Source organism: Ornithorhynchus anatinus, chromosome 3 (genome assembly GCF_004115215.2).
Source record: "Ornithorhynchus anatinus isolate Pmale09 chromosome 3, mOrnAna1.pri.v4, whole genome shotgun sequence".
Lineage (NCBI taxonomy): Eukaryota > Metazoa > Chordata > Mammalia > Monotremata > Ornithorhynchidae > Ornithorhynchus > Ornithorhynchus anatinus.
This window is the reverse complement of record NC_041730.1, coordinates 140,463,576-140,477,646: the sequence shown is the minus strand read 5'-3', so window position 1 is coordinate 140,477,646 and position 14,071 is coordinate 140,463,576. Positions and strand designations below refer to the sequence as shown.

The following is a 14,071-nucleotide window of genomic DNA, read 5'->3' as shown; positions in this document are numbered from 1 at the left end:
CTGTTCTGAGCGCTGGGGTAGACACAGGGGAATCAGGTTGTCCCACGTGGGGCTCACAATCTTAATCCCCATTTTACAGATGAGGTAACTGAGGCACCGAGAAGTGAAGTGACTTGCCCAAAGTCCCACAGCTGACAAGTGGCCGAGCCGGGATTTGAACCCATGACCTCTGACTCCAAAGCCCGTGCTCTTTCCACTGAGCCACGCTGCTTCTCAGATGAGGTAACTGAGGCACAGAGAAGTGAAGTGACTTGCCCACAGTCACACAGCTGACAAGTGGCAGAGCTGGGATTCGAACTCATGACTTCTGACTCCAAAGCCCGGGCTCTTTCCACTGAGCCACGCTGCTTCTCATCCTTGTATCTACTCCAGGGCTCACTCTCTTCCAAGCGCTCAGTCCAGTGGTCTACATGCAGTTGACTATACACTCCTTGAGGGCAAGGATCGTGTCTACTAACATTATCGTACTCTCTCAAACGCTTAGTATAGTGCTATGCACACAATAGCTGCTCGGACAGTCCTGTTGATCGATGGATTGCCTGAGAACTGTCCGTGATGTTCCGTGCCTGGGTCGGCCTACTTATAGCCTTTTCTCCGGAGCCTTGCAGTGCCTCCATCTATGTTGAAATAATAATAGTATTATTTAATAATAATAATATAATGGTACTTGTTAAGGGCTAATTATGTGCCAAGCACTGTTCTAAACGCTGGGCAGATACAAGTTAATCAGCTGGTTACCATCTTTGTCCCACATGAGGCTCAGAGTCAATCTCCATTCTACAGATGAGTTAACTGAGGCCCAGGGAGGTGAAGTGACTTGCCCAAGGTCACACAGAAGACATGTCGTAGAGCTGGGATTGAAACCCAGGTCTTTCTGACTCCCAGGCCCGTACTCTATCCATTGAGCCATGTTGCTTTTCTTGATTTTCCAATCAAGCCCCACAAAAGACCAGAAGAATCTGCAGGGATATCTCAGCCAGCTCACCCCAAATCAAAGGGGGCTGCTGCTGTTGAGATTCATTCATTCAGTTGTATTTATTGAGTGCTTACTGTGTGCAAAACATTGTACTAAGCACTAAGATCGGAGGGGTGCCGGCTTGCTACCCCCTCCCTTTCTATTCCCCAGTAGCCCGCCCTTTCCATAAACCTGGGTCTCCTTTCCTTTTTTTTTTACGGTATGAGTTAAGGGCTTATTATACCAGTCACTGTACTAAGCGCTGGGGTAGATACAAGACAATCAGATTGGACCCAATCCCTGCCCCACATAGGGCTCACGAAGTTAATCCCCATTTTACAGATGAGGTAACTAAGACCTAAAGAAGAGCAATGGCTTGCCCAAGGTCACACAGCAGACATGTGGCTGGTTGGGAGTAGAACCCGGTTCTTTCTGACTCCCAGGCCCGGGTTCTGTCCGCTAGGCCATGCTGCTTGTCCTTTCTAAGAGCAATGATAATAATAATAACAATGATAATAATGACGGTGTTTATGAAGCACTTATTGTGTGTCAAATTCTGTACTAAGCGCTGGTGTAGAGACAAACAAATTAGGTTGGACACAGTCCCTGTCCCACAGACCCTGGATCACAGTCTTAAACCCTATTTTACAGATGAGGTAACTGAGGCCCAGAGCTGTGAAGTGACTCGCCCGAGGTCACCCAGTAGACGAGTGACGGAGCCAGGATTTCTTTCTTAACCACCCGGCAAGCCTGGTTAGAGCGTGCAGCCGGTTCTAATAGTTATGTGCGCAGACTAATTAAGCTATTCTTGAAAAGGTAACGATAAAAAGAAATCCTAATTAGAACCGCCGCTCCCTACACTAGACAGCTAATAAGACTTCAAATTACTCCGCTTCCGCTCTGCAAAAGCAACCCCGGCCTCCCCGGTCATCCTTTGGAGATGACCCTGGCGTGGTCAGCTGCCCTGGTCACAATTCAGGCCCTCAGCACAGAGATTCCCCAAACTCGCTCTAGTCCAGAAACCAAAAAAAAAAGGAATTGCCCATCTCATTATAAATAGTCTCCTAACTCCCTCCTCTTCCTGCCAGGCACAGGGCCCCTTTACTCCAACTTGATTATCCCACAGGGAATATTTGCTCCCCAATGCAAATTCTCCTTCCTTCCGCTAATTGATTCAGGCAGTCTGTGTTAATGAAGTATCTTGGGAACAGCAATCAAGATAATTGGGACCTTCCTGGGTCCTCTTGTCTTGGTGCAGGGGTAAGACTCAAACTTAATCCATTTTAGCTGGAATGGGAGGAGGAGGAGGATCGGCTGCTGCAGTAGGAACTAGAGGCGGGACTAATACTAGTAACAGTCGCAGTAATAATTATAATGATTGTAATATGGTATTTGTTAGGCGGTTACTATGTTCCAGGCACTGTACTAGCAGTCGGAATAGTGGAAGAGTAGGAGGAGGAGCTTCGGGGTTAGTAGTGGCAGGAATAGTAACAGTCAGTAGTAGTAGAAGCAGTATTAGTAATAATAATAATAATAATGTTGGTATTTGTTAAGTGCTTACTATGTGCCGACCACTGTTCTAAGCGCTGGGGTAGATACAAGGTAATCAGGTTGTCCCACGTGTGGCTCACGGTCTTCATCCCCATTTTCCAGATGAGGCAACTGAGGCACCGAGCAGTGAAGTGACTTGCCCAAAGTCGCAGAGCTGACAGGTAGCGGAGCCGGGATTAGAACCCATGACTTCTGGCTCCCAAGCCTGGGCTCTTTCCACTGAGCCCCGCTGCTTCTCAAACATTAACAGTAGCAATATTAGCAGTGGCTGCATTTTTTGAATGCCTATGTAGTAATAATAATGATGGCATTTTTGAAGCGCTTACTATGTGCCAAGCACTGTGCTAAGCGCTGGGGTAGATACAAGGTATTCAGGTTGTCCCACGTGGGGCTCCCCGTCTTCATGCCCATTTTCCAGTTGAGGGAATTGGAGCGCAGAGAAGCGAAGTGACCCGCCCAAAGTCGCAGAGCCGACAAGTGGTGGCGCCGGGATTAGAACCCGGGTCCTTCTGACTGCCAGGTTCCTGCTTTACCCACTAGGCCTCGCGCTTCTAACTGTTCTAAGCACTTGGGAAATTATAATATCACAGCATTGGTAGCCGCATCCCCTGCCCACGACGAGTTTACAGTCGTCTAGAGGGAGAGGCAGACGTTAATCTAAATAAATAAACTATGGATACAAACAAAAGTGCTATGGGGTGGAGAGAAGGGTGAATAAAGGGTGCAAATGCAAGTGGAAGGATGTCACAGAAGAGAATGGGAGAGGAGAAGAGCTTATAATAATGTTGGTATTTGTTAAGCGCTTACTATGTGCAGAGCACTGTTGTAAGCACTGGGGTAGACACAGGGGAATCAGATTGTCCCACCTGGGGTTTACAGTCTTAATCTCCATTTTACAGATGAGGGAACTGAGGCCCAGAGAAGTGAAGTGACTTGCCCACAGTCACACAGCCGCCAAGTGGCCGAGCTGGGATTCGAACCCATGACCTCTGACTCCAAAGCCCGGGCTCTTTCCACTGAGCCACGCTGCTTCTCTCTTATACTCTTAAAGCTCCCTGCCTTATAGCTTTATATATGTATGCTCTTTTATTGAGCATTTATTTTAATGCTATTGTAGAATGCGGTAGTAATTTTTGAGTGTCCATTCAGTACAATGTCCTGTACTGAGCACTGGGAAGTATAACTCATCTAGGACATCTGCGTATAAACCCTTCTTCATTTAAACCTTTTTATATTGATGTGAGTTCCATATGGGACAGGGACTGCATCCGATCTGACTGCATTGTATTTCCCACATTAATAATAACGTTGGTATTTGTTAACCGCGTACTATGTGCCAAGCACGGTTCTAAGCACTGGAGTATATACAAGGTAATCAGGTTGTCCCACTTGAGGCTCTCACTGTCTCAATCCCCATTTTACAGATGAGGTCACTGAGGCACCGAGAAGTGAAGTGAGTTGCCCAAAGTCACAAAGCTGACAGGTGGTGGAGTTGGCATTAGAACCCATAACCTCTGACTCCTGAACCCGGGCTCTTTCCACTGAGCCACGCTGCTTCTCTGCTTTGCACCAAATGACTAACAAATACCAATTATTAGGGAAGCAGCGTGGCTTAGTGGAAATGAGCCTGGGCTTGGGAGTCAGATGTCATGGGTTCAAATCCCGGCTCTGCCACTTGTCAGTTGTGTGACTGTGGGCAAGTCACTTTACTTCTCTGGGCCGCAGTTCCCTCATCTGTAAAATGGGGATGAAGATTGTGAGCCCCACGTGGGACAACCTGATGACCCTGTATCTACCCCAGTGCTTAGAACAGTGCTTGGCACATAGTAAGCACTTACCAAATACCAACATTGTTATTATTATTACCACAATTATCATTATTATTATAATAATTATTTTCCTGCTGCTGAGCGTGATGTAGAGGATAGAGCACAGGCCTGGGAGACAGAAGGTTATGGGTTCTAATCCCGGCTGCACCACTTGTCTGCTGTGTGACCTTGGGCAAATCATTTCACTTCTCTGGGCCTCAGTTCCCTCATCTGTAAAATGGGGATTGAGACCGTGAGCCCCACGTGGGACAGGGACTGTGTTCAACCTGATTTGCTTGTTCCCACCCTAGTGCTTAGAACAGTGCCTGGCACGTAGTAAGTGCTTAATAAAGCAGCGTGGCTCAGTGGAAAGAGCCTGGGCTTCGGAGTCTGAGGTCATGGGTTCGACTCCCGGCTCTGCCACTGTTCAGCTGTGTGACTGTGGGCAAGTCACTTCACTTCTCTGTGCCTCAGTTATCCCTTCTGTAAAATGGGAATTAACTGTGAGCCTCACGTGGGACAACCTGATTACCCTGTATCCACCCCAGCGCTTAAAACAGTGCTCTGCACATAGTAAACGCTTAACAAATACCAACATTATTATTACTGCTTTTTGCCGGATCCTTATCCTTCTTCCCGCTTTCACTCTCTGTAAATAACTTTCTTCTGCCTCGCACGTCTAATGCCAGACCCCTCGAGAGCAGGGATCTGACATCTGGCTTCTACCATTCCCTCCCAGCCACTTAATACAGCGCCGGGCACTCAGGAGCTCGGCGAATACCACCGTCTGATCGATGCCCATATTTATATAGCGGCTCTCAGCAGCGAGCCTCAGAGCCGACGAATTTATGAAGTGTTGATAACGCCTAGGTCACGATAGTTCGCACAGATTTACTTAGATACGAGCGGTGGTCGGGAGAAGATGGAGTTGACCCAGTTTGTGGTGGGCTGAGTTTTGCATGCAGATGTCATGAAGGCTTTTGCTCTCTAATAATAATAATGTTGGTATTTGTTAAGCGCTCACTATGTGCCGAGCACTGTTCTAAGCGCTAGGGTCGATACAGGGTAATCAGGTTGTCCCACGTGAGGCTCACAGTCTTCATCCCCATTTTACAGGTGAGGCACCACGAAGTTAAGTGACTCTCTGTTCCCTCTCTCTTCCTCTCCCCGTCTACCTCTGGCCCTCCCTCCTTAGATCTTCCAAATGATACACCCCCGCCCCCCCAGGCTCTGCTTCATTCCCCAGGAATGCTGACAAACTTCAGTAGCCCCCTCCGCCCCCACCATACATTCTACGTCAAGTAGCTCTGGCCTCCAGAAGTCGTGTTTCAAAAACGGATATCATGGTGCACTGGCAGTTCCTCCCTCAGCGGCATTAATAACCCATGAGTGTCTGCTTCACCTGAAGTGAGTGGGTAGGCAGCTTTTTCCTCGAAGCGATTAAGAGAAGCCGAGGATGCAGGCCTTAGTCAGCGAAGCCCTTTTCCGTCTTTCGTTCCCTAACTCACACTGCCGTCAATCAGTCGATCAGCGGACTTTATTGAGCGCTTACTGTGTTGCAGAGCACTGTATTAAGCATTTGGGAGATTACAATATAATAGAGGTTTTTTTATGGTATTTGATAATAATAATAATAGTGATGATGGTATTTGTTAAGCACTTACTATGTGCCAAGCACTGTTTTAAGGACTGGAATAGATACAAGGTCATCAGGTGGTCCCATGTGGGGCTCACAGGCTTAATCCCCAGGAGGTCACTGAGGCACAGAGAAGTTATGTGACTTGCTCAAAGTCACACAGCTGATAAATGGAGGAGCGAGGATTAGACCCCACAGCCTCTGACTCCCAAGCCCGTACTCTTTTCACTGTCACGCTGCTTCACGCTGTTAATCCCTGACTATGTGCCAGGCAGTTAGCATTGGGATAGGTACAAGCTATTAATAATGGTGGTATTTGTTAAGGGCTTACTATGTGCAAAGCACTGTTCTAAGCGCTGGGGGGTTTCAAGGTGATCAGGTTGCCCCACTTGGGGCTCACAGTGGTTTTACACTTTTCCCCATTTTACAGATGAGGTAACTGAGGCACAGAGAAGTTAAGTGACTTGCCCAAAGTCACACAGCTGGCAAGCAGCAGAGCCGGAATTCGAACCCATGACCTCTGACTCCCAAGCCCGGGCTCTTTCCACTGAGCCACGCTGCTGTTCAGGTTGGACACAGTCCATGTCCCACATGGGGCTCACAGTCTTAGTCCACATTTTCCAGATGACGAAACTGAGGCACAGAGAAGCGAAGTGCCCTGCCCAAAGTCACAGAGCCGACAGGTGGTGGGAACTGAGGCACAAAGAAGCGAAGTGACTTGCCCACAGTCACACAGCTGACAAGTGGCAGAGCTGAGAGTCGAACTCATGACCTCTGACTCCGAAACCCAGGCTCTTTCCACTGAGCCACGCTCAGTGGAAAGACACAAAGACACAAAGTAGACCCAGTTTTGATCCAGAACAACTAAACTACCAAAAAACACCTCTTGACTTCCCTGTTCCTTTTTCAGGCAATTTTGCATTTGACTCCTGTGGGCAGGGAGTATTATATCGTAGTCTCCCAAGTGCTCAGTACCGTGCTCTGCACACAGTAAGCGCTCAATAAATGCTACTGATTGATTGATGTCAGTTAATATTGTCTCAGTGAATTTTGTAGGGATCGGAAACAAGAAAGTCCTGAAATACCTGTGTTCAGAAATCTCACAGGAGAAAAATCGCAACCTAACCAAGAGCAAAGAAGACTCAAAACCTCTCTCATCCCCAAGCAAAGCGTTCCTTAAAACACAAGGTTCTAAATGGAGCTGAACCCATAAGGGGCCTATTATATCACACAGTCCTGGCTTAATATCATCTTGTTCCAGTGGGGCGACTAGGAAAGAAGCAGCATTTCCTAGTGGCTAGAGCCTGGGCCTGGACCTCAGAAGGACCTGGGTTCTAATCCTGGCTCCACCCCTTGTCTGCTGTGTGACCTTGGGCAAGGCCCGATTTGCTTGTAATAATAATAATAATAATGTTGGTATTTGTTAAACGCTTACTATGTGCAGAACACTGTTCTAAGCGCTGGGGTAGATACAGGGTAATCAGGTTGTCCCCCGTGGGGCTCACAGTTAATCCCCATTTTCCAGATGAGGTAACTGAGGCACAGAGAAGTGAAGTGACTTGCCCACGGTCACACAGCTGACAAGTGGCAGAGTGGGGATTTGAACCCATGGCCTCTGACTCCCAAGCCCGTGCTCTTTCCATTGAGCCACGCTGCTTCTCTATGCTGCTTGTATCCACCCCAGCACTTAGTACAGTGCCTGGCACATAGTAAGCGCTTAAATACTATTATTATTATTTTTAAGTCACTTCACTACTCTGGGCCTCAATTCCCTTATCTGTGAGAAGCAACGTGGGCTAGTGGAAAGTACACGGTTTTAGGAGTCAGAGGACATGGGTTCTAATCCCGGCTCCACCACTTGTCTGCTGTGTGACCTTGGGCAAGCCACTTCTCTGTTCCTCAGTTACCTCATCTGGAAAATGGGGATTGAGACTGTGAGCTTCATGTGGGGCAGGGACTGTGTCCAACTTCATTCATTCATTCAATCATATTTTTTGAGTGCTTACTGTGTGCAGAGCACTGTACTAAACGCTTGGAATGTACAGTTCAGCAACAGATAGAGACAATCCCTGCCCAACAACAGGCTCAGTCTAAAAGGGGGAGACAGAAAAACAAAACAAGTAGTCATGCATCAATACCATCAAAATAGATAAATAGAATCATAGATGTATACACAGCATTAATAAAATAAAGTTTCTTGTACCTGCCCCAGTGCTTAGAACAGTGCTTGGCACATAGTAAGCAAATAACAAATACCATAGTAATAATAATTATTATTATTATTATTAAAATGCGATTAAGACTTTGAGCCCTATGTGGGACGTAGACGGTGTCTAACCTGATTAGGTTGTATCTGCCTCAGCCCTTAGAACATGTCTGGCACGTAGTAATTGCTTAAAAAATACTATTTGAAACAAAACGGGTGTGGGTATTTGGAGAGGAGGAATGATAACGGCGTAATTTTAAAACCCCATTCTTTTGCGCAAGCAAGGTAACGGTAGAACAAACCAGCCAACATCATCCATGCCAACTGCAGCATGATGATTTGATTCAGAGGTAAAACGGTCCAAGCAGACAGACTGCGGATATTAGCGTCTCTCCGCTAATCGTACTGGCAGGCTCACGGTCCTCTCCGTGGACTGTCCATCACTGGGCCCTCGGCAGCGCGGGAGCTGGGGAGTGAACGTCTGCCAGTCACCCGTGTGCACACGGGCACACTCCTCACGCATGTACACACACGGGGAGCCTGAATAACTTGGGTCTGGGGCTTAAGGACCTCTAAACTGTAAGTTCGTTGTAGGCAGGGGGACACCTGCTCTCTTGGAAACTCATTCACTCCCGAGGCTACAACTACTGCATCTATGCAGATGATTCCCAAATCTCCATCTCTAGCCCCGACCTCTCTCCTACTCTGCAGTCTCCGATTTCCCCCTTCCTTCAGGACATCTCTAGTTCGATGTCCCGCTGACACCTCAAACTTAACATATCCAAAACAGAACTCCTCATCTTCCTTCCCAAAGCCTGACCTCTCCCTGCCTTTCCCATCACCGTAGTCTTATTTCTTATGCTGTCGAGTCATCTCTGACCCATAGCGACGCCATAGAGAAGCAGCGTGGCTCGGTGGGAAGAGCAGGGGCTTTGGAGTCAGAGGTCATGGGTTCGAATCCCGGCTTGGCCCCTTGTCAGCCGTGTGACTTTGGGCAAGTCACTTAACCTCTCGGTGCCTCAGTTACCTGGTCTGTAAAATGGGGATTAAGACTGTGAGCCCCACGTGGGACAACCTGATCCCCCTGTGTCTACCCCAGCGCTTAGAACAGTGCTCGGCACATAGTAAACGCTTAACAAACACCAATGTTATTATGGACACATCTCTCCCAGAACGCCCCACCTGCATCTGTAATTCTGGTAGTGTAGCCATAGAGTTTTCTTGGTAAAAAATATGGAAGTGGTTTACCACTGCCTCCTTCCGCGCCATAAACTTGAGTCTCCACCCTCGACTCTCTCCCGTGCCGCTGCTGCCCAGCATAGGTGAGTTTTGACTTGTAGCAGATGGCCTGCCACTCGCTAGCCATTGCCCAAGCTAGGAATGGAATGGATATGCCTCTGCTTGACTCTCCCTCCCTTAGTTGAGACTGGTAGAGGCCTGGAAACTCTCCAGGTGCGACCCTGAGGGGGGTCATCACTGTAGACAGTACCACAGTCACAGGACCATAGCCTTGGCATCGTCCTCGACTCATCTCTCTCACTCCACCCACGTTTTCGATCTGTCACTAAATCCTGTTGGTTCAACCTTGAAAACATTGCTAAACTCTGCCCTTTCCTCTCCATCCAAGCTGCTACCGTGCTGATCCAAGCACTTTTCCTATCTCATCTTGATTACTGCATCCAGCTCCTTGCTGACCTCCCAGCCTCCTGTCTCTCCCCACTCCAGTCCATACTTTACTCTGCTGCGCGGTTCGTTTTTCTATAAAAATGTTCAGTCCATGTCTTCCCACTCCTCAAGAACCTCCAGTGGTTGCCCATCCACCTCCGCAACAAACAGAAACTCCTTATCCTTGTCTTTAAAAGTCAATCAGCTCTCCCCTTCCTACCTCACCTCACCGGTCTCCTACTCCAGCCCAACCCGCACACTCTGCTCCTCTAGCTCCAGCTTACTCACTGGATCCCAATCTCATCTGTCTCATCGCCGACCCCTTTCCCACCTCTTCCTTCCAGCCTGGAACTCCCTCCCTCATCGTATGTGCCCGACCACCACTCTTCCCCCTTTCGGAGTCTCATTAAGGTCACATCTCCAAGAGGCCTTCCCTCTTTTTCCTGGCTCCTTCCCCGCTCTGCTCTGTCTGTGCACTTAAATCTGTGACCTTTGGGCACTTATAATAATAATAATGTTAGTATTTGTTAAGCGCTTACTATGTGCACAGCACTGTTCTAAGCGCTGGGGTAGATACAGGGTAATCAGGTTGTCCCACGTGGGGCTTACAGTCTTAATACTCATTTTACAGATGAGGTGACTGAGGCACAGAGAAGTTAAGTGACTTGCCCACAATCACACAGCTGACAAGTGGCAGTGTATATATCTATGAATTATACATTATACATTTTTGTAGTAATGTCCATCTCCCGCTCTAGACTGTCAGCTTATTGTGGGCAGGTAACATCTTACAACTACTCTACTCTCCTAAGTGCTTCTTACAGTGCTCTGCACCTAGTAAGTGCTCAATAAATGCCACTAATGATGAGTTATTAAATCCCCATTTTACAGGTGAGCAAACAGAGGCTCAGAGTAGTTAAGTGACGTGTCCCAGTTCACTCAGCATGGAAATGGCAAAGGCAGGATTAGAACCCAGGCTCTCTGACTCCTAGGGTTGCCTGATTCCTTTCTTCTTCCCCCTCCTCTTCCCAGCTGCCCTTGGGCAGTCCCTTGTCATCCACCCTCAAATAATAATGGTGGTATTTGTTAAGCGCTTACTATGTGCAGAGCACTGTTCTAAGTGCTGGGGTAGATACAACGTAATCAGGTTGTCCCACGTGAGGCTCACGGTTAATCCCCATTTTACAGATGAGGTAACTGAGGCACAGAGAAGTGAAGTGACTTGCCCAGAGTCACACAGCTGACAAGTGGCAGAGCTGGGAGTCGAACCCATGACCCCTGACTCCGAAGCCCAGGTTCTTTCCACTGAGCCATGCTGCTTCCCGTGCTCAAACCCTGCGGGGGTCGGGGTTGGTCGGTCAGTGGTGTTTATTGAACACTTACTGTATGCAGAGCACTTGGGAGAGTTTAGTAGAACAATAAACAGACACATTTCTTGCCCACACTGAGCTTACAGTCTAGTAAGTACAGTCTACAGCCTGTCACGTGTCCGGCAGCCCACCCGGAGACAATATCAAGATTTCTTTCTCCTGGGAGCTTCCACTTTTGACCCGCCGCCACGAATTTTCCAGAATCGCTCTGTTTGGGGTTCAGCGTCCGGTCTGGGCGGGCGAGGTTGCATCAGTACCCTCCACCTTGAACCCGGTCAGAGGCCTCTGGGGAAGGAGGTGGGTGTGAGCAGGGGGGGGATTGTGGCCGAGCGGAGCAGGAGAGGGCGGCCCAGCGTGGACTCGGTGCGTTGAAAGCCGCGGAAGGCGGGAGGCAGCCCGGATCAGAAATCCAGTCCTTCGGACCCTTGTCCAGGCCAAAGAGAGCGGCTTACTATGCCAGAGGCGGGTGGGTCGAAGCACTGGGGAAAATGCAGGCTGAAGTGGGAGGGGGTGGTGTGTGTGTGTGTGTGTGTGTAAAAGCTGCAGGCTGCACAGTGCAGGGGTAATGTGGGAGCCACAGGAACTGTGACTATGTGGGTGCAAGTTTGGTGGGGGATTGTGGGAGCTGCAGGAGCAAGAGCGAGGGTCGCAGGGGCTGGGGCCGCAGGTTGTCCCATGCAGGAGAAAGGGTGGGTGCTGCAGCGGCTGCGACTGCAGGCTGCATCATGCCGAGGGATGCGTGGGGGCTGCAGCCTGCACCGTGCAGGGACGGGCGTGGGAACTGCCGCTGCAGGCTGCATTTGGAGGGGGCGGCGGGGAGGAGTTGCGGTTGCCCTCATTCCTCCGAGCCCAGAAACGCCAAGAAACGGGGTCAATCGATCAATTAATCAATCAGGAGCGTTACTCAGGGGTGTGTTGCGTTCAGGGTGCCAGACTCAGCACCGAGGGAAGCAGCAAGGACGGGAGGCCCTAGATTTTCATTTTACTTGAGCGTGAATCTTCTCGTGTCTTGTCAGGGTGTCTGTTCGTGAGTAGCCGGGGAGCCAGGGGAGGGCCGGTGGGGAGAGCCACGGGAAAAAGGCCCCGGCAGCTGATCCTCCCAGCTCAGCCTCTCTCGGACTTTCTTTTTCTAAAGTTTCTCTCACTTTTTGTTCAGGTTTGTTCGTTGCTTTCCCTGAACGCCCCTAAAATCCCACCGGAAAAACATATGGGAGAGAATTATTCTGACCAGTTTCCCTGCACGATAAGGTCTTAAATATTTTGTTCTGGTGCAGTTTTTGCAACCTGCGACTTAAAGAATAATTAACAATTTGTTTTTCCCAATCCACTTTCACTGTATCTCAGTTTCTCCTCAGAATCCCTGTGAATTACAGAGAGGAAGATATGACCGTTCTCATTTCACAGACGAAGTAACCGAGGCTCAGAGAGGTTAAATGACTTGTCCAAAGTCATGTGGCAGGCCAGGGACACAGCTGGGACTAGAACCCAGGTCCTCGGGCTCTCTGAGGCTTGCCCTTTCCATCAACATGCCACCCTGAGGTGGTTGAGGTAGAAAAATAACTTCCCGTCTGCCCGTTTTGTAGTGCTGACTGCCAAAATCAAGAAGCCATCTGATACGATTTGGTGGGGAAACTTTGAATCATTCAGTCAATCGTATTAATTCAGTCCTGTGTCCAACCTGATTATCTTGTATCTACCCCAGTGCTTAGAACAGTGCTTGGCACATAGTAAGAGCGTAACAAATACCATTATTATTATTATTGTTAAAGCCTTCCAGCCGCCTGGAGGACATTTGATTTCAGAAGGAGCAGAAGCAGCGTGGCCTAATGGAAAGAGCCTAGGCTTGGAAATCAGAGGACCTGGGCTCTCATCCTGGCTCCGCCAGTTGTCTGCCGTGTGACTTTGGGCAAGTCCTTTCACTTCTCTCTGCCTCAGTTTCCTCATCTGCAAAATGAGGATTCAATAACCCATTCTCCCTCTGACAGACTGTGAGCCCCATGCCCTGGGGAGAGACAGAGTCCAACCCAATTAGATTGTATCTACCTCAGTGCTTAGTACAGTTTTGAACACACAGTAAACGCTTAGCTAATACAATAAAAAGGGGCATCCGGAGGTTATAATTATTATTGTTATAGATCGTATTGAGCATATCTGTAATTCATTCCTTCATTCAGTCATGTTTATTGAGCGCTTACTGTGTGCAGAACACTGTACTAAGCTCTTGGAAAGTACAGTTGGGCAACAGATAGAGACAGTCCCTACCCAACAATGGGGAAGCAGAGATTAGGCAGGAGAGAAACTAAATCCATTTGCCTGGGATGTGGTTGGTCCTCCCCATTCAAAGATCTTTAGAAATTTCCTGAAATGGATACGAGATGGAGAGCAGCGTGGCCTACTGGAAAAGGCCCGGGCCTGGGAGTCAGAAGACCTGGATTCTAATTACAGCTCCGTCACTTGTCTGCTGTGTGACCTTGGGTAAGTCACTTTACCTCTTTGCGTCTTAGTTTTTTCATCTGCAAAATGGGGGTTCAGTCCCTGTTCCCCTCCTACTTAGACTGTGAGCCCCATGTGGGATCAGAGTATCTTGTATCTGCCCCAGCATTTAGTACAGTGCCTGGCATGTGGTAAGCACATAACAGATACTTCAATTATTGTTATTATTATCATTTTATTGATTATCGTTTGAGGGGTGGGAAGGAACGTTAGTCTTCTAGACTGTGAGCCAGTTGTTGGGTAGGGATTGTCTCTGTGGCGGAACTGTACTTTCCAAGCACTTAGTACGGTCCTCTGCACCCAGTAAGCGCTCAGTAAATGCAATTGAATGAATGCATGAATGAATTAGGGGCCGAGGTCTGAAGACCCTGATCCAAATCAGAGCCT

General features: G+C 48.6%; 2 protein-coding genes and 1 non-coding gene across 4 annotated transcripts in view; 1 reads left to right on the top strand and 2 right to left on the bottom strand.

The window, feature by feature from the left end:
• The window catches only part of DOCK1 (dedicator of cytokinesis 1), a 395,003-nt gene that overhangs the window by 144,317 nt on the left and 236,615 nt on the right, over positions 1-14,071 (top strand). The gene's annotated exons all lie outside the window — the stretch shown is intronic.
• The window catches only part of INSYN2A (inhibitory synaptic factor 2A), a 48,257-nt gene that overhangs the window by 24,388 nt on the left and 9,798 nt on the right, over positions 1-14,071 (bottom strand). The window lies entirely within an intron of this gene.
• Positions 9,489-9,626, bottom strand: LOC114810406. The gene has a single exon (XR_003758106.1). It is a non-coding gene; the product is annotated as a small nucleolar RNA SNORA7 (small nucleolar RNA).